This window comes from Chiloscyllium punctatum, chromosome 27 (genome assembly GCF_047496795.1).
Source record: "Chiloscyllium punctatum isolate Juve2018m chromosome 27, sChiPun1.3, whole genome shotgun sequence".
NCBI classification, from domain to species: Eukaryota; Metazoa; Chordata; class Chondrichthyes; order Orectolobiformes; family Hemiscylliidae; genus Chiloscyllium; species Chiloscyllium punctatum.
This window is the reverse complement of record NC_092765.1, coordinates 78,748,759-78,771,953: the sequence shown is the minus strand read 5'-3', so window position 1 is coordinate 78,771,953 and position 23,195 is coordinate 78,748,759. Positions and strand designations below refer to the sequence as shown.

General features: G+C 33.8%; 1 long non-coding RNA gene across 5 annotated transcripts in view; it reads right to left on the bottom strand.

Moving 5' to 3' along the window:
* Positions 1 to 6,661: 6,661 nt before the first annotated feature.
* Positions 6,662 to 23,195, bottom strand: part of LOC140453323 (uncharacterized) — a 47,292-nt gene continuing 30,758 nt past the window's right edge. For all 5 annotated transcript variants that reach the window (XR_011952362.1, XR_011952361.1, XR_011952359.1 and 2 more), the window contains one exon: positions 6,662 to 7,202. This is a non-coding gene — a long non-coding RNA (uncharacterized lncRNA). The remainder of the gene's footprint in view (positions 7,203 to 23,195) is intronic.

Sequence of the window (23,195 nt, the reverse complement as noted above, 5' to 3'; positions counted from 1 at the left end):
AAAATAATGAAAGATGGCACTGTAAATTTATTTTGACTTCCACTCATGAAAATACTCATGTGAATCGCTTCTCATTTTCTTCCTAGTTCTGATAAAAATGTCGAAATATTTACAATAAGAAAACTTTAGGAATAATAAGAGTGTTCTTTGCAAGAACGACATGAAGATGTTCAAGGTCCTCGAATTCCTGTTGAGTAGAATACCGTTCATAAGGGTCTTACTGTCTCGCCCCGATGGTTTTTGTGACTGGTGACTGATGCGTTTTCAAATCATGTGCACTGCTGAAGGATTTTTTTAATTTTCAATTTGTTATGAGCAAAAAAACTGCTTTGAACATGTTGATTTACTTTTTTTACTCCAAAGTTATTCATCAATGTACAATCATCACAAAATTATGGAAGTTCCCTGTATCTTACGTTCACTGTCATACGTACTTTCACTATCTACTTATTAACTTCCTACTTCTGACAGGAATGTCGAAACATTGGTCATGATCAAAAGTATATAAATTAAAAGTACGTCTCAAGAAGCAAACCAATGGATGGTAATATGTCATTCTTGTAATCCTGCATGTTTGACTCAAAAACAATTCTGCTGAATAATAACTGAATTGCTGATTTTTGTGAATCCATAAAGCTAGCCATTATATTGTATTCCTCAGTTTACCGATCTTAATGAATATCCAATAATCATCACAGCAAAGTGCTTTTAGAATATTAAATCAATTTCTTTTTTCAGATTATAATGTTATTTTTTCAGTCACTACCATTACGATAATTGCACAATTATTGGAGTTAATCTTTCTAACAAATATCGTGAGAATCGCATTTTAATTGCATCAATTGTTTCTGAGTACGAACCCTACAATATAAAAATCAATTTACTGTTCAGCTGAACAATCCCATAATGGAATCAATGACTTCCCATTCAATGCCTCAAAGTAAATATTTGATGATTGCTTATTTGAATGATCACGGTAATCTCAGCCTGAAGCGTTCAGAAAACTGTAATTACTTTTCATTAGAATAATTCCTGGTCGTTTCTCCACATTGTTCAGTCAAATAATCAACTAAGATTTCTCAGTAATCTTAAATTAACTGATAGAATTTTGACAATCCAATTGCTGCTATTATCTAATCATTGTTCAATGTAATTCAGGGTATATCTGTGGAATTATGGCTCATGCATGAAATAATATAAAGATTTGCAGTGTGTGTTGTAAATATCAATATTTATTTTAACCCGAGCAAAAGTTGAATTGATTTAATTATGTTTCGCTTACAAGTTAACATTTACTGTATTTATAAACACGATACAAGTTAATCATTTTTCATGGAACAAAATCATTTAAAATTCTTGTGACGTTTTGAAGTACAACAAAAGGAGCTAACATCTCTATTTTTCCATGAAATAGTCACAGTACATTTTGAACTTAGGGAATTTGAACATTTTGGGAAAGAAGGGAAGTTGTCTTCAGATGATTAGTCGTATTGTGTGACTAATTCATTTATTTTCCTATTCATTTATGTTGCAAAAGCATTTTAATTTTCTTTTTATTCTGTGAAATCTTGCTTTGAACATATGGAACTATTTTATTGATTTTTGTTCATCAGTGTACAATGATCAAATGATTAGGCTTTTTTTCCTATCATGGATCTTCATGAGATTCATATTTAATTGAAGTCATCATTGCTTTGTTACAACTTTACTGTAAATTACTAATTCATTTTGTCAGTTCATTACACACAGGAAATATGTAATTAATTCCCATACAAATTATTACAATAAACATCTGATTCGTTTTCATTTGTGTTGCCACAGTAAGCATGTGACTATGGTCCTACCCTTCCGGGGGTGGGGACATTATGAAGGGTCCGTGTGGAGCTCTGACAGTGTCTCGACGACAAGATCAGAAGGAATGATTTCAATTCCCACCTTCAGCAGAGATGTGTCAGAGCAGCTCCAAATATTCATGACAAAATACCTGACATAAATTGAACCGCTTTTAAAACAACATGAAATATACTTCAATCTGCTGTGCATTTTAATCATCACCATATCTATTACTTATTTTCTTCAGGTCACTAATAAAACGTATCATATCTCCTAGCTCAACATTCCTTGAAAAAGTAATTGAGAATGTTGCAATCTTAAAGTTGCAAAAGTCTAAGAAATGATACTCACTAATTTATTTTTCTCTGTTTGAAAGAACCTAGTTCAGACATTTCAACCACATAAATCCTTATTCTCCAGTGTTATAAAGATGAAAAAATAAACAGTCAAAATTCCTCTTCAGCAAAATAACCAAATGCAACTTCATATTATTCATTGGTCAGTTGACCACCTACAATTTTAACTAAATATTGCAATTCATCTAAATATTGTTATGTGCTTTGAACAAATTAAATTTCTTATTATTATTCATTCTTGAATTATCAGGAATTTGTTTTTATTTTCCATCCACCAATGCATAATTCATAAGATTGATATACTTTCAAAATATCGACGTGTTCATTTGAACCTTTAATTTGTCTCTCTCTCTCACTTATCTCACTTCATGCATGATAGCTTCAATGCATTTTGCTAATTAACTCTACGAAACCTAAAAATGTTGTTGACTTTACTTCTTTTGTACGCAAGAAAACAATGTAGGTACACTCATTTGTTCTTAGCTCAAATAACACTAAATTTTAAATTATTCAAAAGACGACACTGGGGGAGAAAGAACGATTCTTCATCTCAAATATCACATTTAATGACACTTTTTCAAATCAATACAAAATGATTTGTATTTTAATTTCATAAGAAAAAAAAACTTTGGAAATGTTAGAATCTGTTTCTTTTACTTCCAGTATTAGTTGTCAATGAACAATAATCACGTAATTATCAGTCATTTTGTGCAAAGTAGTTTTCTGTACCAAATGTCATTTATTTGACCTTTTGTTCACAATAGTACTCATTTTCCTGGTCTAATTATTTTCTTCCTAATTCTGACATAGATGTCTAAACATTTATCACGAAAAAAATTTAAAAATAAACATGACTCAACAAAAAAACCCAATGTTGAACTGTGTCAATTGTTGCTGAGTATTTTTTAGAATTATTAAAGCGACTATTTATATATTAATTTTCTGTTTATCAATCTTAATTATGACACAATCGACGTCAGAGCAAAGTGCTTTCAAAATATTAAGTTAATTTATCTATCAATATTCTAGAAACAATCAACAATTACAATAATTACACAGCATGTTGTGCTTGTTACGAAGTCTAAGTTAATGTGTTATTAATATTTTCTATATTTCTTATTGTGAATGCTACAATATAAAAACCTGTTTGGTCGGGCCAATACACCCAGAAAAGACCAATAACTGCCCTTGCGACATCCTTTGTAAACATCTGACTTTTGCTCATTTGAAAGATCACAGTCATCACAGTCATTGATATTCAGAGAACACCAGTTACTTTACACTGCAATATTTCTCTTCATTTCTGCACATTACTCAGTGGAATAGTAAGATGAGATACCTCATTATTCTTAAATTCATTAATAGTAGTTTTAAAATCAATTTGTTGCTAATAGCAAATAATTGTTCAATTGGGCAAAGAATATAAGTGTGGAATTATGGTTCCGTGTAATAACTATTGCAAGGACTTAGCAATGTAGAATCTCTCAATCATTGTGAAATTGGCTTTTCATTTTAAACTTGGAAATACTTCTGAAATGATTTGATAATAATTCACTTCAATGTTAACATTTATTGTGCTTCTAATCACAATAATCGTTGAATATTTTTCTTGTGCACAATTATTTAAATTCCGATGAATTTTTTTGAAGTACACAAAAAAAGGATTGACATCTTTCTTGTTTCATTAAACAATCACGGGAAATGGTGGCATCTTAGAAATCAGACATTTTCAGAAACAATGAAAGTTGTTTCAGCTGAATAGTCCCATTGACTGACCAAGTCATCATTTTGTTCCAATTTACGTGTAGAACAAAAAAAAATTACGTTGCATTTTATAAAATGAGAAACTATTATGAACATGTAGAATGATTGTATTCATTTTTATTTATCAATTTACAGTAATCACACAAATCTGTCAAGTTGTCATTCCACGAATTATCATAAAATCATTTTTAATTAAGACATCTGTTAATGCCCATCATTATTGTAAATTACTATTTAATTTTAAGTGCATTATACATAGGATCCATCCATTTAATTCTAATCCAATTATCACAATAAACATCTGATTATTTTTCACTTGAATAACCACAGTGAGCATGTGATTGTAGACCTGCCCAGCCTGGTTGGGAACATTATGAAGGAATGTTGTGCAGCGCTGATAGTGTCTCTGTTACCAGACCAGGAGGTACAGTTTCAATTCCCACCTTGCACAGAGTTGTGTCAGAGCAGCTCTGAATGTTGATTAGAAAATATCTAAGAATCAAATGAATTGCCTTTCAATTCAATATTAGATGTGCTTCCATCTGTTGTTCATTCCAATAATCACAGTATTTGCTATTTATTTTCTTCAGGTCACTAATAACAGAATGTATCTAATTCCACTCAATCAATATTCGTTGAAAAATGTTTGAGAATATTGCAGTCATACAGATTAAATATACAAAGTAATGATATTAATTTATTTTATTTTGTTCTGAAGAGCTGAGTTCAAACAGTACATAGAACTTCATGCTCCAGTGCTATAAAAATGAGGAGAAAAAATACATTTCTTGTTCAGTCCAATAAACAAATGCCAATTCTTTTTATTTATCAATTTTTAATTATTGATGTTTATGAATTGTGTGAAATTTGTTTTTCATTTTCCACTCAACTATTTATATTGAATGTGAGATTGAACTGCTGTGAAAATATCCAAGTGCATTCATTTGAAATTTGACTTTGCATATTTATCAATGTGGGATATATATAAAGCAGTGTTACTTCTGCAATCATAATTGTTTACCAGTTTATAATTGTTTCAGCCAAGAGCTGAGTTAACAAGAATGAAAACTATGTGAAGGAAATATATTATTGCTTTTGTATTAGCTAAAATGTGCATACAAGAATGAAATGTTTCTGCAAATAATGGTAGATGTTATAGACAAATAGTCAAGGTGCTGTGAGGGGTGGGGGGGGGAAGGTTAAGCTAGATATGCCTGTACAAACAGTTACAAGCATCTGTTTCCCGCTTCAGCAGGAAGAAAATAACACCATCAAAAGATCATAAGGCTCGGTGTAAATAAAGAATAAAAAGAAATTATACTTTGGTTAGCACGGAAATAGATGGCAGTGAAGAAGGATAAATAACAATAAGACCACAGAGGGAGGTGGTCAAACGGCCTTGTGAGACCAGAGATAAACATTTTGTCAGGGACCAGGCTGGATGAGTTCAGAGATAAACAGCCGGTTTAGATTAGAAATAGTTGTAAACAGTAAAGGAGCAATGGGAGGAGGGCAGAGTAACGAATTACATAAATATTGTGTACTCGTCAAATTCAGTGTGTGCGTGTGCCTTGTGGACAGTGGACACCACACCCCTCTTGCAATAGTGTAATAAATGACATTACTGAAACTGGTCTTGTTCCGGACTGAAGTTATTGAAGTGACTGAACTTCATTTCTCACAATCACTTATCTCATTTATTGCATGATGTCAGAAGTGTATTTTGCTCAGCAATTCTATCAACTACTTAAAACGTCTAATCTTAAATAAGATCCTTAACACCCAATTATCAATCTATTCCTAATTCATGTAAATATCTCAATTTTCTTGAAGTCAATGTTCACACAAAACAGTGCACATAAAGCGACACAAAGATATTCATCATCAGCTGATTACTGTTCAGTGGAATAACCTGAGTATCTTATTGTTCCTGAGACTAATGACAACAGTAAGCATTTGTTTACTAGTCCATGCAGTAAGTGCATTTGATATCTAATATTTCAGTTCAGTCGTTAATGAAAATGTTTGTTGTTTAAACCAATAATTCTAATTTATCATGGATATTGACTGTAATACAATAACACTGGAAACATTTTTTATAATATTCTAACAATCTTTAAGCTCCTCTTCTGTTGTGTGTGTGCAAGAGACAATTCAAATTATAACCATTTTTGTTGCAAATTCAACAAACGCTACATTTTGAATTTATGAACTTCTTACAGTTTTGCAAAAAGGTTAGTCTTCACTGTATGTCATATTAAAAGACTGCTTTTTCCAAAGATGCGTGCTACAAAATGATTATTGCTTTCATTGTATTGTAAGAAAAGAAGTGTTGAATTTTTTTCTTGTTTCAATTATAACATTATTCATTATTGTACAATAATGACACAATTATTACAATCGCTTTATATACCACCCAGCAGTGACTTCATTGTTTGTTTATTTTCATGCTCATTTTCATGATCTATTAATTCTCTTCCTAATTCTGACACTTTGATTATAATATTAATCAACGTGCCATCTCTACAAGGAATCCAGTGGAAAGAAATTCGCAATTTGTATATTGCATATATTTTTGAGTTCAGAAAAGAATTTTGTTCAATAATTACTGAATGTCTCATTTTTTCTTTAATACGTAAAGCTAGCTACTATGTTTTATTCCTTAGTTCACTGATCTTAATAAATATTCAATAGACATCACAGCAAAGTGCTTTTGAAATATTGAATCATGTTAGTTCTTCATATGCATTGCAGTGTACAATCTCTCATTCATTGTAACAATCAATATTTATTTTACCTGTTGAAACATAGTTGTATTAATGTAAATATATTTCACTTCAATGCTAACAATTAAGATTTAAGCATTTTTCATGCAACAAAATCCAATGAAAAAGCATCAGCATCTCTTTATTATTTCATTAAACAATGACAATAAATTTTGAATTTTTGAAAGTTGAACATTTTTAGAAAGAAGGAATGTTGTCTTCAGTTAAATGTTCGCATTGAATGACTTCTTCACAATATCTGCTGTTTATTCTCTTTTCGGGTTCCCAAGAAAAGAAATTAACTAGTTCTGCTGGTTCTAAATTCCTGAAAAATATTTGAGAATGTCGTGGTCTTAAAGTTGAAAAGACTAAGTGATCGCTAGTGATTAGTTTTTTGTTCGAAAGAGCTTGATTCAAACATTTCGGACATTCACATTGTTATTCTGCCGTGTTACAAGGAGAGAAAACAAGTCGCTTTCTTCATCTGTAAAGTAAACATATGCCACTTCCAATTATTCATTATTCAGCTAATTACCTACATTTGTTATTAAAAATTGCAATTCATCTAAATATTGGAATGACATTTGATCAAATTAAATTTCTAATTATTTTTCATTCGTGAATTGTTGGAGTTTTTTTTGTTTTCCATTCATCTATTCGTATTGAATGTAAATTTTATGTGCTTTGACAATAGCGGAGGGTGTTTATTTGAAATTTGACTTTGCATACCTCTCACTGATTTTACTTATTGCATATAGTTGCACAGGGGCTCAGTCATTAACACTGCTACCTCACAGTGCTAGGGATCTCGGTTTGATCCAATCCTGGGGTAACTGTCTTTGTGTAATTTGCCCATTCTCTCCAAGTCTATGTGACTTTGCTGTGGTTTCCTCCCACAATCCAAAGACGTGCAGGTTAGGTGAGCTGGCCATGCTAAATTGCACATTGTGTTCAGGGATGTGTATATTAGTCAGCAGTAAATTTAGAGGAATATGGTTGAGAAAGTGTTTGGCTGGGTTATTCTTTGGAGGGTTATTTTTTTCAATAAAATGACCTGTTACCACACTGTGCTAACAGTGATTCTACAATAGTTTAATTGCGTTTCTCTAAACAATTCTAACTTTTTAAAAGTTGACTTTAGTTAATACCTTTAACACTTGATTATCAGTGTTCCTAAATCTTGTAAAATATCTCAATATTTTTGAAATCATTGCTCACACAAAACACTAAACATGAGGCCACACAAAGGTCTTCATGACCATCTAATTACTGTTCAGTGGAATAATCAGAATAACGATCTGATTGTTCCTGAGATCAATCCCCACTGCCACAGTAAGGATCTGGTTATCATTCCCTCCAATAAATGCAGAAGTTGTCCTCTGGTATTTCAGTTCAGTAATTACACACGATACTGGTTGTTCAAAGCAGTGGTTATTCTTTATTATGAATGGCAAAGGATTCTAACGGAAGATGTGTTCATATGTCCTAATGTGTTGCATGATCACAAACAATTTTCAGTCCAAATATTGCACAAAAAAGTGTAAATTTAGTTTTGTTCAACTGCCGAGGCGAACATTTTCAATTCATGTCCATTACAAATATTTGGAGAAAGTGAGGAAAGTAGATGCTGGAAATCAGAGTCAAGAATGTGGTGCTGGAATAGCACAGAATGTCAGGCAGCATCTGAGGAGCAGGAGAAACCATGTTTCAGGCATAAGCCTTCATCAGGAGTCTCCGGCTCTATGGATGCTGCCTGGTCTGCTGTGCTTTTCCACCTCCACACTTTTGACAGAAAAAATATTTGCTTATTTGGAGCAAATACTTTCTGTTTCCTCTGTAATTTAAATTTACTGTGCTTTCTATTCACTCAAGTTCTCATTTTAATAGCTCCTCGTTTTCTTCTTAATCTGATACAAATCTCAAAACTCCGGGCACAATAAAAGCGATATGAATTATAAATTAGCATCTGGACAAGAGAACCAATGAACAGCTACATAGACCTCTTGAACAACAAAGATATTAGAATGAAAAAGCAATGCCTTCCAAAAAAAAATCTCTGTACGTCTGTATCCTTTTTCAATTCAATAATCCTGCAAATAGCTTATAATTGCCAGTTGATCTCTCTTAATGACTATCTAATCAATGTCATTGTAAACCACTGATAAAATTGAAACATTTTATTTGTTAAAATGCAAAGATTCATTCTCAATTCGTTATTACAACAATGAGTGAACCATATTTTATCTGTCCACTAAGGTCAAGTGACCTGTGGCCCATAATTGAACATTGTAAATATTCCTACAGTTGGGGAAAGCAGAGCTAAAAAGGTCAAACTAAAGGAAACAGTAGACAAAGTAACCAGCTCCAGAAAACAGTGGAAAGCCCGGTCAAAGAGCTCACAAAGGTTCGGGAGACCCTGTTACAACCAGCCCAAGAGCTGTGTTTTGGAGAGGTTGAAGCAGACTTCCTGGCACCTTGACTTCCAGTCAGTGCCTGAACATTAGACACCTCACTTGAGAATGATGACAAGTGAAGGGTGTTTGCACGAAACCCATTGAATGCTTAGAATCCAGAATTTTGGTAAAATGTTGTGAAATATTTCCCAGATCATGGAAATCAGCTCAACATTATTGAAATCAAAGTACTTGTAATGGTCTTCAAGACCACCTAATTACTGTTCGGTGAAAAACACTTTGTACGTACCTTATTGTTCTCAGGATGAATAATCATAGCAAACATCACAGTCTCACCAGATCCAAACATATGTAAGAGACATCTTATTATAATTTACACACTTCATCTTTCCCAGATTATTGATAACACCTTATTACTTATGCCCGAGGATACTACGTGTAACATGTATCGAGATGAAGCAAGTCCTGAATATAGGATTTTTTTTCTGATAGATTGCCAATCCAAAAATTATGATAAAAATGATATTGTGGTTCATTACATTGTCAACAGATGCCCATTAAACGTGTTTAACCATTTATTCAGAGACAATATTGAAACAAATACGTTGATAAATGCTGTTGACTGCACGCTTCTGTGAAAATAAATCTTCCTTATTGACATATGTTCATTATAATTCTGACTCAAATGTCTAAATATTGATGATATGAAAAATTGCATTAATTAAATACAATGCAGAATTTGTTCTTATTATATATTATATTTCTCCAGAAGAAAGGTAGAGAAACCAAGTATAGAAATCTTGAAGATCTGAGAATTTTGAATGACAAACCATTTCTGATCAACGTTCACTGAATGTCTAATGTCTTTCCATGTCATCATGCAAGAATTTGCATTCTCAGCTGACAGATGAAGAAATATCTAGTCAACATCAGAGCAAATCCATTTGGAAATATTGAATCATTTATTTTGCCAAAGTTCTAAAATTAATTATCAATTCATTGCCATTCCAAAAAACACATAGTAATTCAGTTTAGGTTTTGTAACAAACATCGTGAAATTCACATTTTAATTTAATCCAATATTTCTTAGTGTCTATATTAAAAAAATATAGTTCTCTTCTTCCAGGATAACACAAACTAATTAATGATTCCCTATCCAATACTCACAGATAATATCTGTTCCCTTCTCATTTGAATGTTCACAGAAATCATTGGATTAATATTCGGACTTACATATTAAGAGACGTGTGATTATTTTACACTCCAATAAATGCTGTTCATTTTTATACATGACGGGCATCTATATGAGATTTCTAATCATTTTTAAGTTTGCTATGAAATGTTTTTAATGTTAATTGTTGCTTATATCTAATATTGAAGAATTGATCAAATCCAGTATATCTAGCTTTAAGTGTGAAATTAAGGCTCAGTAACGTAAACGTATTGCATTGTACAGAAACCAATGGCAGCGAATGGTGATTTTTATTTCAATACTTGAATCTTAGTTGATTTGCTGTTGTGGGCATGGTCTGCCCCCACCTGGAATAGAATGGTCCATATTGGCTCATACAAAATGCCTGGCAATCAAAAACAGGCAGCCTACCTTAGAATTAAAATACAAGGTGTCAGGGGGTGATAAACTAGACTATAATTCTGTTCCAGCCTTAAATTAAAAGAAAGCACACTTCCAATGGACCTACTCCAACGCCAGGACTACAGCATTACAAACATTTCTTGATAAGAGCATGCCGATATACAGACAAATGACCAATCCTGATCTTCATAAATGAAAGTATAATTGTCCCAGTAAATGAATAAACAGCAGCTGCAGGGTGCAGCCCAGTTAACTCACTAAGCAGCTATCATAACAACAGAAGAGTTCATTTGTCAGATATAGTTATTATTTTACAGTTACTCAAAATATTAAACATAGGTTCTAATTACAGATTCTTGAGTATAATAGGGGAAATTTGCAACATAGGTTTGATATATGTAACCAATGCCTACTAAAAACATTATGGAAAAGCATTTAGACAGAGATTTGAAGTTAGCTAGTTTTAGGAATTAACTTCACGGCATGATGTTGACTGCTCATTAATTTTAAAGTTCAGACAGAAAGAGTAGCTGTATAATTGTACACAATATAACAAACTTTATAACACAAGTCATATTACTAATGCAAGTAAGCTAAAATCAACTGTCTTTTCTATTTCTTTGTACATATATAATTAAGACTGTGAACAATATGAGAAGTTATTGGCTTAGATAAAATAAAATTAAATGAATGGCAGAACTCAAAATGTCTCAACTGATAAGGTATCCTGAGATGCCCGAGGGAGTTCAGGTATAACTTTGGAATCTAAGTCAATAAGATGCATGGAAAGATCCCAAAGGAATCTCGGGATGTCCATGAGAATGCCCATCTGCGATTATGTGTTTCAACTGGGAGGCTAGATGAGGAGGGAAGGGCTGTAATCAAATTGCATGTGGCCATTGTGATGCAGAAAGTCCATAAAAATGCTGCTTTTTAACTGTACATGTTACAGTGTGTTATGGGTCTCCCTTCCGAGATTGGCATCGGGGGACGATCCCTTCATTAACTGGTTGCTGCATGATTAAACATGTTCCACATGCCTGAGCTCAGATTGCCTCCTGAGTCCTCATTCCCTGCCAGGTGAAAACAATTCTACAGCTATGATGACATTTCAATTCAATACAAATATTTATTGTGAAATTATTATATTCAGAGTGATATAATTTTCATAATAAAATTGCATTATATTTACTTTTTTGGTGTACAAGAAAACATTTCGATTATATCCATTTGTTCTTTCGTTCAACCAACACTAAGTTTTAAATTATTGTAAAGACTACAAAGGGGGAAACGGGAACGTGTCTTCAGCTCAAATGTCATATGAAATGACTGTTTCCTTTTTTCAAACAAATTGCCCTCCAAAATGATTTTTATTTTTAAATCATTATATGAAAAAAATTGCTTGAAAATGTTGACAATTCTCCTTTTCCTCCCATATTAGATGTCAGTGAACAATAATCACACAATTATGAGAATTTCTTTCTGTATCAAATGTCAATGACCCTGTATTTTGTTCACAATAATAGTCACTTTCACGGCCTAATTCTTTTCCTCCTAATTCTGAAATAAATATCAAAACATTTATTGTGGTAAAAATTACATCAACAATATTCACATGACTCTTCAAGAAAACTATTGGAACCATATAAATCTTGCATTGCCTGCAATTTTAAACAATTTTTTTTTCAATTGCTGCGGAATGATTTTTTTCACATCATCCAGCTAAGTTTTATGCTTTAATTTTCAGTTCCTTAATCTTAATGAATATCCAATCAATATCAGAGCAAAGTGTTTTCAAAATATTAAGTCAATTCATCTGTCAGGATTCCAAAAGCAATTATCAATTACAATAATTGCACAGCAATTTAACATAGACTTGGTAAAAATGCAGTGTTTTTAAAAAAATGTCATTCATTATTGCTTATTGTCAATGCTACTATATTAATACCTATTTGTTCAGGCCCATGCACATACCAAACGACCAATAATATCCCTTGCAAAATTCTTTGTAAATGTCTGATTTTTGCTCAGGTGAAATGTAACGATTATCTCAGCCTTTGAAATTCAGAGAGCTCCAATTCCTTTTCCCTGCAATATTACTCTTCATTTCTACATATTACTCAGTCTAATATCAAGATGAGATATCTCATTATTCTCAAATTCACGAATATATATTTTTAAAAATCCCTTTGTTGCTAATATATCTTATATCTAATAATTGTGCAATCCAGTAAGGGCTACAAATGTGGAATTATGCTTCTGTACAATAAATACTGCAAGGACATTGCAATGTACAATCTCTCAATCATTGTGAATATTGCATTTATTTTAAACTTGGAAACATCTTTGAATTGATTTGATTATAATTTATTTCGATGCTGACAAATACTGTATATCCAATCACAATATCAGTAGACTATTTGAAGGTATCATCATCCATTCCAATAGTCACAGTATCTGCTATATACTTTCTTCTGGTCACTCATAGCAAAATGTATCTAATTCCACTCAATCAAGATTCCTCAGAAAATATTTCAAAATGTTACAGTCATAAAGCTGAAATATACAAAGTCATGAGAGTCATTCATTTTCTGTTGTTCTGTAGATCTTAGTTAAAACAGCACAGAATTTTATGCTCCAGTGCTATGTATATGAGAAACGATCCATTAATTCTCAGTAAAATAAACAAATGCCACTTGCTATTATTTATCAATTTTTAATTATTGGTCAGTTTATGAATTGTGTGAGATTTGTTTTTAGCTTTCCAGTTATCTATTTATATTGAATGTGATAATGAAATGGTGTGAAAATATCAGGGTGTGTTCATTTGAAAGTTCAATTTGCATATCTCTCACTTATCCCGTTGATTGCATGGTGGTTTAAGAACGTTTCACACAGCGATCCTCGAAAAAAATCAAAACCTGTCTGATTTTAAATCATATCATTCACACCCAATTATCAATCTGTTCCTAATTCATGCAAATATCTCAATTTTATCGAACTTAATGTTCACACTAAACAATACACATCAAGCAACAGAAAGACTTCCATCACGATCTGATTCTTGTTCAGTAGAATAACCTGAGGAAGTAACTTATTGCTCCTGAAACCTATGATAACAGTAAACAATTGCTTACTATTCCATGCAACAAGTGCAATTGACATCTTCTATTTCAGTTCAGTAGTTAAAGATGATTTATGTTGCTTAAAACAATGCTTCTACTTTATTACTTATATTGACTGTAATGCAATCATGCAAACAACAAATGTTTGTCATTCTAAAAATCTTTAAGTTTACTTATTTTAAATTTGTGTCAAGAGATATTTCAAATTATAACCATATTTTTTGTATAATTCAGCAAAGCTAAATTTTGAATTTGGGAAAATATCCATTTTTGCAAAATGGAAGTAGTTTTCAATTTATATAACACATTAAATGACTTTTTTTTCAAAATCACACGCTCTGCAAAATGATTATTGGTTTCATTTAATTGTAAGAAAAGAACTGTTTTGAACATGTTGATTCTTTTTGTCTTTTCTATTCCAACATTATTAATCACTGTACAATAATGAACAATTATTATAATTCCTTTATGTACCAAATGTCATTGACTGCATCATTTGTTCACTTTCATGCTCACTTTCATTATCTATGAACTTTCTTCCAAATTCTGACACAAATGTCTGAACTCTGATCATAATATTAATTATCTCAATTAAAATAACATGTCTCTTTGATAAAACCATTTGATAGAAATTCATGTTTCTTGTGTTCCCTTCATTTATTAGTAAAGCAAGAAAAAACTTTTCTGTAATCACTGAATGGCTCATTTTTTCTTCAATTCATAAAGGTAGTTATTATATTTTATTCCACAATTTACCAATTTTAATAAATATCCAATCAACATAACAGCAAAGTATTTTTGAAATATTGAATCATTTTAATTGCTCATATAACAACATTATCAAGTCATTGTCATGATAATAATTGTGCAATTATTTAAGAAAGTGTTTTGAACAAGTAAAGTGAGACTCACATTTTAATTTAACCAATTGTTTCTGAGTACCAACACTGCAATATGAAACTTTATTTTAAGGTCAAGTTTCCCACAATGGATCCAAGGACTTCCCATCCAACATTAATTATGAATGTCTAATGTTTGCTTATTTGAATGATCTCCGCAATCACAGACCTGCAATTACTTTTCATTGCAATAATTCTTGTTTGTTTGCACATATTCCTCAGTCACATAGCAAAACGAGATTCCTCATTATTTCTAAATTCATTGATCGAATTTTATAATTCATTTGTTGCTCATACCTAATAATTATTCAATCCAGTACGTGCTGTGAATGTGGAATTACGGCTCTTTACATGAATAACTAATATAGTGTGCAATCTCTCATTCATTGTTTATATTAATTCTTATTTTACCCGTGGAAACATAATTGAATTCAATTAAATATATTTCACTTTGATGCGAACATTTACTGTCTTTCTTATCATCATAAGATTTAAGTATTTTTCATGACACAAAATCAAGTAAAATTCCTGCGTTTTGTTAAGTCAAATGAAAAAGAATGAACATTTCTGTATTGTTTCATTAAACAATGACAATGCATTTTGAATTTTTCGAAGCTGAGCATTTTTGCAAAGAAGGGATGTTGTCTTCAGCTGGATACTCACATTGAATGACTAATTCACAGTATCTGCTGTTTATTCTCTTCGAGTTCCCAAGCAACCAAATTAACTAATTCTGCTGGTTCTAAATTCCTGGAAAGTATTTGATATTTTTGCAGTCTTAAAGATGAAGAAGTCAATGTGAATTTACTGATTTTTTTTTATTGGAAACAGCTTAATTCAAACATTTCAGGCACATACATTGCTATTCTGCAGTGTTACAAAGATGAAAAGCAAGTCAATTTCATCATCAGTGAAGGAAACAAATGTCACTTCCCGTTAATCATTAGTTAGCTAATTCCCAAATTTATAATTAAATAATGCAATTCACCTGAATATTGTTGTAGCCTTTGATCATATTAATTTTCAATTTATTGTTCATTTTAGGATTTGTCAGGGATTTCTATTTTTTGTTTTCCATTCACCTATTCATATTGAATGTAAGATTGGTACGCTTTGGCAACATCAGAGTGTTCATTTGAAATTTGACTTTGCACGTCTCTCACTTATCTCACTTCTTCTATGGGGGCTGGGCATTGAGAACAGAGGATCAGTAAAGTAATTGAGAATGTTTGAGTCTTAAGGATGAAGAAGTCGATGTGATTGTACTGATTTTTTTTAGCTCATTCCCAAATTTGTTGTTAAACAATGCAATTCACCTGAATATTGTTGTGTCCTATGATCATATTAATTTTCTAATTATTGTTCATTCATGATTTGTCAGGAGTTTTTATTTTGCACATCTCTCACTTGTTTCACTTCTTGCATGGGGGCTGGGCATTGAGAACAGAGGATCAGTGGTCAGCACTTGTGACTTACAGTGTTATGCACTTGGGTTTGATTCCATCCTCGGCCACATGTTTGTGTGGAGTTTGCATGTACTGGTTTTCTCCCACAATCCAAAGATGCGCAGATGAGGTAAATTGGCCATGCTAAGCTGCACGGTCTGTTCAGGGATGTGTAGGTTATATACATTAGTCAGTGATAAATGTCCAGTAATCTGAAAGCAGAATGGTGCTGAGTGGATTACTCTTTAGAATGTCAGCGTAGACTTGTCGGGCCAAATGGCCTGTTTCCACACAGTAGGGATTCCATATAATTAGAATTGTGTTTCGCTAAACAAAACTGACAATTTTTTTAAAATGCTGCCTTTAAAACTTAAATTTAACAGGCAATTGTCAATCTTGTAAAATATCTCAATGTTACTGAAATCAATGTTCAAACAAAACACTGCACATAAAGTCACACAGATATCTTCATGACCATCTAATTACTGATCAGTGGAATAATCACAGTAAATATCTTACTGTTCCTGAGATCAATCACCACTATCACAGTAAGGAGCTGGTTATCATTCCCTCCAATAAATGCAATCGTTGTCCTCTGGTATTTCTGTTCAGTAGTTATAAAACATACATGCTATTCAAAGCATGGTTATTCTTTATTATGAATGGCCAAGGGTTCTAACGGCAAGAGATGTTGTTCGATCTGATTTGTTGCATGTTCTCAAACAGGTTTTCACTATAAATATTGCAAAAAAATGTGTTAATTTGGTCTCGTTCAACTGCTGATGCGAACATATTCAGTTCGTGTTCATTAAACATATTTGGAGAAAGTGAGGAAAGCTGTAGCATTGGAAAAGGGCAGGCACATCCAAAGAGCAGGTGTATCAACCTGTCGGGCATTAGGCCATCATCAGAAAAGATTCCTGTCGAAGGGCTCATGCCCAAAACGTCGATTCTGCTTCTCCTTGAATGCAGCCTGACCTGCTGTGCTTTTCCAGCACCACACTCCTTTGACATTAGAAATGTTTGACTGAATATTCAGAGATAATACTAAAAGTTGCCTCTGTCAATTTAATTTACTGTGCTTTCTATTCACTGAAGTTTTCATTTTAATTGCTCCTCTTTTTCTTCTTAAATCTGATACGAATTTCAAAATACAGAACACATTAAAATTCACATGAATCATAAATTTGATTTCTCGACAAGAAAACCAGTGGAAGGCGATATAGAATTCTTGAACAGCCTACACATTTGAATGAAAAAGCAATTCCTTCCAAAAAATGTTTGGACGTCTGCATCTTTCTTTCAATTCAATAATCCTGCAAATAGTTTATAATTGTCAGTTGATCTCTCTGAATGAGTACCTAATCAATGTCAATGTAAACAACAGAAACATTAACAACAGATTGATAACTGGGTGTTAAAGGCCGTATTTGAAGCGAACAAATGTTTGGAATTTACTTGAATTCCACCAGGAAACATTCTTGAATCATAATACAAGAAATGAGATATGTGAGAGATGTGCAAACCTTATTTTCAAACGAATAAACTCCAATATTTTCAAAGCATTTCAACCTTACGGTCAAAGTGAACAGGTGAAAGGAAAAGTAAAAACAAGTTTCTGACAATTCATAAACTGAACAACAATTACAACTTCACTTTGATCAAAGGACAGTGTAATATTTAGCTGAATCACACCATCAGTTACAAAGTAGGCAAACAGCTGACTGACAAGTAATAGGTGGTAGCATTTGTTAGTTTACTGAAGAAGCTATCAACTTTATATCCAATTTATAGCACAAGATAATAATGTTTAATGTGTTTCAATTGTTTCGACTTGCCCCTTTGCAACAAAAAAAGATCAATCTAATTACTTAGACATCGTAATCTTGAATTCTGCAACATTTTCAAATATTCTCCAGGAACTTTTCAGCGACAGAAATAGATACAGGTATTCCCACTATCCGAAAGTAGAGCGTTATTATGAAACCTTTCCTAAGCTGAAAAGGCGTAAATCGAAGAAGCATTAATTTATATGGGAAACATCTCCTCTTTTTTAATAAAAGTGAAAATCCTCTTCATATTTCTTTCAGTTAGAGAAAACAGGGACAGATATAAGTCTTTTGTAAAAGCAAAGTGGCTAAAGCAAATTTTCCAACACATATTTCTTTGTAACCTGACTCAAATAAGTATCAGATTTTGTGATTATTGATATAATAGATAAAAGCAGATCTAATGTTGGATTGAAAAGCAGTTCAATCTGTGCTCAGGTACTCTCTAATCAACATTCAGAGCAACTCTTGATATATTTCTGGGGAAGGTGTGATTTGAAACCTTCCCTCGGGTCTAGTAATAGAGGGACTACCACAGCTCCACAAGCTGCTTTCATAATGTTCCTACTCAGGACGGGCAGGACTGCAATATTGTGTTTCATGTGGTTTCTCAAATGAAAACTGATCAGCTGTTTATTGTTGTAATTTGAATGGGAATTAATTTGGTAGTTTCTGTGTGTAATGGACTGGAACTTAAGCAATATTTTACAATAACAATAAAATAAATGAATGTTACTCTTAAATAAACAGGAATCTCATGACAATTCTTTGTAAGACAAATTGACAAAACTGCGTGATCATTGTACTTTGATTTAAAAATGCATCAGTCATTCAATGTGAATATTCAGCTGATGACAATTTCCTTTCCTTTCAACAATGTACAACTTCCACTATTTCAAAATGAACAGTCATTGAAAAAGGAAGGAACAAGCAGATGATAATTCTATTTTCTGTACATAAACGTGCGATGCATTTTAAGAAAGTTTTATATATGTAATAATGAAACTCTTATTGTGGTTCGAAATACAATAAATGTTAGCTTGAAGTGAAATATTATCAAATCAATTCAACTATGTTTTCTCAGTTAAAATACAGTTCAATATTCAAAGTAATCGAGTGATTGTACACTGCATTATCTTTACATTAATTTAGTGCTGAGGTGTAATTCCACATTTATACCCGTTATAGTAAAGCACGCTTGTGCCAGGAGTCAGAGGCGGTAGGGGAGGTTCTTAATGAGTACTTTGCTTCAGCATTCACGAGTGAGTGGGACGTTGTTCTTTGTGAGGACAGCGTGAAACCGGCTGATATGGTCGAACAGGTCGATGTTAACTCTGAGAATGTGCTGAAAATATTGAAAAGTCATGGGGATAGATAAGTCCCCTAGGCCAGAAAGGATAAATTATAGGTTGTTATGAGAAGGGAGGCAAGGGATTACTGTGTTTTGGCGATGATCTTTGCAAACGCACTGTCCACTGGAGTCATACCAGATGATTGGAGGGTGGCAAATTATTCTTATTCAAGAAAGGCAATTGAGATAATCCTGGGAATCATCGATGAGTCGGTCTTATAACAGTTGTGGGCAAATTATTGGAGAGCATTCTGAGAGACAGGAATGACGATGATTTGGAAAAGTATAGATTGATTAGAGATGGTCAGCATAGCTTTGTGAGTGGCAGGTTATGCCTCACAAGCCTCAATGAATTATTTGAGGATGTGACAAGCACATTGGTGAGGACAGAGTAGTGGATGTGGTTTATATGGATCTTAGCAAGGTGTTTGATAAGGTTCCCCATGGTAGCTCATTTAGAAAGTAATGAGTCATGGGATACAGGAAAACCTGGCTGGTTAGATAATAAATTTGCTGGTCCATAGAAGACAGGGTGAGATTACATAGATAGTTTTCAGCTTGGAGCACGGTGACCAATGGTGTTCTGAAGGGATTGGTTCTGGGACTTCTGCTCTTTTTTGATTTTTACAAATGACTTGGATGATGAAGTGGAAGGGTGAGTAAGGAGGTTTGCCAATGACACGAGGGTTGGTGGAGTTGTGGACAGTGTGGAGGACTTTTGTAGGTTGCTGGAGGGCATTGACAGGATGCAGAGCTGGGCTGAGAAGTGACAGATGGAGTTCAACCTGGGAAAATATGAAGTTATTCATTTTTGAAATTCAAATTTGAATGCATATTTTGAGATTAAATGCAGGATTCTTGACAATGTGGAGGAACAGTGGGATCGTGGGGTTCACGTCCATAGATCCCTCATAACTGACATCTGGTGGCACAGTGGTTGGCACTGCTGCCTCACAGCGCCAGAGACCCGGGTTCATTTCCCGCCTCAGGCGACTGACTGTGTGGAGTTTGTACGTTCTCCCCGTGTCTGCGTGGGTTTCCTCCGGGTGCTCCGGGTTCCTCCCACAGTCCAAAAATGTGCACGTCAGGTGAATTGGCCATGCTAAATTGCCCATAGTGTTACGTAAGGGATAAATGTAGGGGTATGGGTGGGTTGCGCATTGGCGGGTCGGTGTGGACTTGTTGGGCCGAAGGGCCTGTTTCCACACTGTAAGTAATCTAATCTAATCTAAAAAAAGGTGATAGGGTTATTAAGACGGTGCATGGTGTGTTGACTTTCATTAGCAGGGAGATTGAGTTTAAGAGGCATGAGGTTATGCTGCACCTCTATGGATCCCTGGTGAGACTACACTTGGAATATTGTGTTCGATTCTGATCACCTCATTACACATTGGATGCGGCTGCTTTAGAGAAGGTGTAGATGAGATTTATCAAGATGTTGCCTGGACTGGAAGGCATGTCTTATGAAGAAAGGTTGAGGAAGCTGGGGCTTTGATCATTGCAGTGAAAGAGGATGAGAGTTTATTTGATAGCTTTGTGTAAGATGATGAGAGGCATAGATAGAGTGGATAATGAAAGATTTCTCCCCACAAAATGGCATAATTTTAAGGTAAATGGGGAGATGTCAGAGATAGTTTCTTTTTAGGTAATGATGGGTGCATGGAATGCACTGCCAGTGGTGATAGTAGATTCAGATCCATCAGGGACATCGAAGCGATTCTTGGATAGGCACATGAATGATCGTAAATGAAGGGCATGTTGGTTAGTTTGATCTTAGAGTAGGATAAAAGGTCGGAACAACATCGTGGCCAAAGGGTCTGTAATGTGCTGTACTGTTCTATATTCTATGGACGGAAATGAACATTTATATATTAGCAACACATAGATTTTCAAAATTGTATGAGCATACTTACGAATAATCATAAATCTCATCTTGTTATTTGACTGTGCTATCAGCAAAAATGAGCAGGAATTGTTGCAGGGAAAAGTAATTAGGTTTTTCTAAATTTATAAGGCTGGGATAACACAGATCATTCAAATGAGCAAAAGTCGTATTTTTAATCGTGCGTGTTGCATCAGAAATAATGGATTCTTTTGTAGGTGTGTGATTGGAAATATAATGGATTTTTCTGTTACTGTTTAGGTACTAGGGAAGATTGGATTAAATTCAAATCTAAACTTCAATGTGGTTGTTAGCAAGATAAACTAAAATATTTAATAATTATTGTCATGAAAATTCTTTAATAACTATTGTTAGAAGCCTGAAAAAAGGATATACTGTACCATTTTTAAAACAGTCAATAAATTAAATTGTGAACCTCAGTATACTTGTTACCCAGACCAATTATTATGCAATTATTGTGATGGTAATGACTTAATAACTAATGCTAAAACCTAAACAGATACATTGGTTCAATACTTTGTAAGCATGTTGCTCTGAAATTGATTGGATATTTATTAAGATCGGTAAATTGAGGGATCAAATATAATAGCTCGTTTGATAGAATTGAAGGGAAAAAAATGAGAGTGTTTATTGAACAGGATTGTTTTTGTTTACAAATGCAGTTGATGCAAGAATAATATATTTTCCTCCATTGGTTTTCTTGCAGAGACATGTTCTTTTAAAAAAAATTGTCATGATTGAATGTTGAGACACTTGTGTCAGAGTCGGCAAAATGGAGAGTGAGGGAGAAAGAAATTTTTAAAAAGGAGAAATGAAAGGAACTGGCGAGCAGAGGAGCTCCAACTGTAGTGTCTCACCCTGCTAACATCTTATTGGGCGAGCTGGAACGCAGGCTAGTCAAGCAACAAGCTGACACAGTCATACGCACAGAATAATAGCTCACAATGTCCTAGACACCATCGTCACCATCCCTGTATGCCCTGTCCCACCGGCAGGACATGGATGTAACTGAAATGCTGGAACATGCAGGGTAATGGACTAAGATCTGCAGAATGTGATCAATGTGATTTATTTGACACTCCTCCAGAATATTAAACTCCAGTCCAATTTGAAAAGTTACTAGCGTCATCAGACTTTAACTACAAATGTCAGAAAAAAAATTATCAGAATGTTACAGCACAGATCGAGGCTACATGGCCAATCCTGTATGTGTTGGCTGTAAACTCCCCAGGCTTTCCAGCTTTTTGTACTCACAATTGAGAGCATCAATTTCAGACTGGACTCTGCCCTCTATGCTTTTATAATCTGTTTTTAACATATTTCTCTGACAGCTGTACACCTTGTTTCCTTGTTTCTTTGCCAGCGCTATTTCTATCCCCCTTGGCCTTGCGGGACGATCATTTCTGCTATTTAATCTCTCCTGCCTTCCCCCGTGTGACAGACTGTCTTTTTGTCCTTGTCTCACCCCCACCTTGCTCACAACCTGTAACATTTCTGATGGTTCCCAGACCTCTGTAACTTTCACTGCGACCCCGGGTCAATGGCAAGAGTTTTGAGTTCTCTTCCTCCAGAGATAATCAGAAATCTTTCCGGTTGCAGTTTCCCCCAGATTTTATTTTGAAAAGCAGAGCACTTGTGTCAGAGTCAAATATTTGTGAGCCTTCATCCACAATTCCGAGTATTTGGATGTAATTTGTGACCCTCCCACAGATGTGTAACGTTACTGGATTGGCTATGCTAACATGGCCGCAGTGTGCAATTTATGTGGGTTGGGCTTGCCATTGTTAATGTGGGGTTATGGGGGTAGGGTGGGTGAGCAGATCATTGCAGACTCGATGGTCCGAATACACTCTGTCTGCACCTATGGGATTCTGTGATTCTAACTCGTTGTGAGTGTTGGCCCATTTTCCTAATGCC